Source organism: Mus pahari, chromosome 13 (assembly GCF_900095145.1).
Source record: "Mus pahari chromosome 13, PAHARI_EIJ_v1.1, whole genome shotgun sequence".
NCBI lineage: Eukaryota > Metazoa > Chordata > Mammalia > Rodentia > Muridae > Mus > Mus pahari.
In genome coordinates this window covers 91,597,275-91,600,704 of record NC_034602.1, presented here as the reverse complement: position 1 = coordinate 91,600,704, position 3,430 = coordinate 91,597,275, and the positions used below count along the sequence as shown (strand labels likewise).

The window sequence follows — 3,430 nt, the reverse complement described above, 5'->3', positions numbered from 1 at the left end:
GTACGGAGCTTACCATTGAGTTGTTTTAATATCTTATGAAATTCATGTTACTATGGTAGTTTCAATAGCCAAAGAATAAAGCAAAACTTATTTCTTCCAAGTTGTGTAGAGTTTCATATCGCTGTCGAGTGACTGACTCTTCACCCATATATTAGTGTGAAGAGCTTCATGTGTTCACCAGAGACACCATGTTTTGACCTTTCCGGTGACCGACTAGTCAACATACATTGTTAATATGAAGGGCTTTCACATGCTTATTACACGGGCGGAGCTTACTGTCCTGATAAGGAGACCCAAGAACTTGATTGGTAGAGGCGGCATCTATATTTTGTGTGGTTCACAGGTGTATATTTGAGCTAATGTGCACCCATAACTATTATGTTTGTGGCTGTAGGCTCTTCCCTCTGCATAGCTAATAAGGCCGGCTGGTGAGTCAGAGGGAAGGACCACCTTACTCGTCTTCATTGTCTTTCATCTTTGGCTCATTAAGTATATTATAAACATCAATTAAGTGACTCATCACAACCCAGATTGGAGAAAAGGGGGGTATTAGTATCCTTGTTATGGGGAACCAAGCGTGGAGGGAATAGATAGATATTAAGTATATGGAACCAGGGATGGAAACCGGGTACTCAAGGCTTCCTGGTGACACAGGAGGAGTATGGGGTGGTTAATACATACAGGCTCTCTGGGTCTGTAGAGGAATGTGACCTTTAGGAAATGGTGGGCCTTTTGTCCAGTCACCATGAGAGATTAGGCCCTAGGCTGGAGCCCCTGCAGGGAAGAATGAATCCTTCTGCACCAGCTTTGCCTTGTTTTCTGATGAAGTGGGAAATCAGGTCATGCCTGAACTCATCTGGTTTGAGTGTTCCAGTAGAGCCCTGATCGCAAGTATGAAGTTCTACTTCTCCCCCAGAGGATTCCAACTGGTCTTATTGTGGTGACCTAATTTTTTTGGTTTTCTGAAGGTTTTCGGTAGTCATTCTGATACTACAAATCTTCAGGTCTACTGTCTTAGTTGACATTCCTGTTCCTTGACAAAACACCAAGGCCAAGACAGTGTGTGGAAGGAGGGGTTTATTTGGCTTGTGGTTCCAAAAGTCCACCAAGAAATGATAGGCGCAACAGTGGAGAGCTCGTATCTTGAGCTTCAAGCAGGAAGCAGAAGAGAATGAAGTGGGGATAGCACACGGCTTTGAAACCGCCAAGCTCATCTGCACTGATGCGTCTCCTCCAGCGAGGCCACACCTCTAACCTGCTCCAAACACCAAGAACAACTGAGGACCAAGAAACCAAATATCTGAGTCAAGAGACATTTTCAGCCAAGCCACCACAAAGGCTGAGGCAAGGAGGCAGGGTTTGAGGCTAGCCTGAGTTACACAGTGACACTTGTAGCTCAGTGTCTCAAAAAACATTATTTTTTAAAAATTAAGAATACCTAATATCCTTTCAAACTATTTCAGAGCAGTGATGTGAATAGACTGCTGTGCCTTAATCAAAATTCACTAGGAGAACAAGATATGAAGAACTTATTAAACTAGCTAAGTCGAAATAGTAATGGCCAGTCTCTGTTCTGTGGTTGAGGCAGAGTGGGTAGCTCAGCTCTTCCAATCTGTCCAAGGACTGAGAGTGTTCCTGAAGAGCCATTGGACCTCAGTTAACTTTGGAAGCCTGGAAACATTGATCCTGTTTCTAGCAAAGGAATCATCAGAAGCAGTAGTAAGCTAAGTTAGCTTAGCAACAAGAGAAAAGGCACAAGCCGCATGCACATACATACAGGTAGGCAAACACTTGTACACATGAAATACTAAAATAAATAAAATCTAAAAGAAAAGACAGAAAAGAGTCTCCTTTAAAAACTGAAGAGGAGCCTTTCCTACTTGGGCCTGGCAGAATGTCTCCAGCAAAGAAGGGTGGTGAGAAGGGCCATTCTGCCATCAACGAGGTGGTGGCCCGAGAACACACCATCAACATTCACAAGCGCATCCATGGAGTGGGCTTTAAGAAGCATGCTCCTCAGGCACTCAAAGAAATTTGGAAGTTTGCTATGAAGGAAATGGGGACTCCAGATGTGTGCACTGACACCAGGCTCAATAAAGCCGTCTGGGCCAACGGTATAAGGGATGTTCCATATCACATCCAAGTACGTTTGTCCAGAAAACGTAATGAGGATGAGGATTCCCCAAACAAGCTCTACACAATGGTAACTTACGTGACTGTTACTACATTCAAAAATCTACAGGCTGTCAATGTGGATGAGAACTAACCTGCTGAATGTCAAATAAAACTGCACAACTGTCTCCAAACAAACAAAAAAACAAAGCTGAAGAGGAGTTATAATGTGATCCCGTAATTGTGCTTCTGGGTGTGTGTCCTAAGGTTCATGATAAGAGTTACATGCCCATCCATGTTCATTGCAGCAACTGTCACAACACCAAGAGGTCAAAACAACCAATGTATCCACAGACAGAGGGATGTCTGAAAACCAGGGTGGTGTAGACAGATAACAGAATATCATTTGGCTGTAGAATAACCATGAAATCCTGTGACTTTTGTCTGCTATGGGATGGAAATGAAAGATATTACATGGCATGAAATAAGCTAGGCTCAGAAAAACAAATACTTCATGTTCTAGTTTACTCGTGGGAAGTAAAAATGTTGGTCATGCAGGGGTGGAGAATAGACTAGTGGTCAGGAGAAAATGAGGGAGAGAAAGGCAAGATGGTGACCAGTTGGAATGGGTATCAAGAAGCAGTAAGAGCGGGGAATGATATTAATATTATAAAGTGCAATAGAGAAACGGCAATAACTAACAATGGATCAAAGTCACTGACACTAAAAAGTGATGATGCTGGATAGTGGGATTTTTTTACCATTATATGCCATATACACACATCGAATTAAAACTGAACTCCATAAACAGGTCATTTTGAATGAGATGCTGATTTCAAGTCAGGAGTCGTCTCAGTATTTCAGACTTCTCCTGTTACTGTCCAGGGATTGTCTCGGGGGGATGGGGGGGGGGGAGACAAATCTTATCTAAAACTTCCCAGAGCAGAATGAAGAACACTGCATGGGGGCAAGCATCTCTCTAGCCTAGGTCATGATAAACACTGGAGAGGACGGAGAGGTTTGCTCTAACCTGGTGCTGAAGTTCTGGCTGACAGCAGCTCTGACTCTAGCGTGTCAGCAACCTTGACCAAAGTTCAGATGAGTTCAAGAGCCGGATACAAGACAAATATGATCAGGGACTTATCATAACCAGACAGGCTGCCTCCAGCAGCAGATAGGAACAAACACAGAACCTCACAGACAGGCATTGCACAGAGAGAAAGTCTAAAAGATATACTGCCCCTACAGACATTTGAAAAGAAGGAAGGAAGGAAGGAAGGAAGGAAGGAAGGAAGGAAGGAAGGAAGGAAGGAAGGAA

The 3,430-nt window shown here is 43.4% G+C and overlaps 1 pseudogene; it reads left to right on the top strand.

Moving 5' to 3' along the window:
- Positions 1–1,876: 1,876 nt before the first annotated feature.
- LOC110330981 lies at positions 1,877–2,266 on the top strand (annotated as a pseudogene).
- The last annotated feature ends 1,164 nt before the right edge of the window (positions 2,267–3,430 follow it).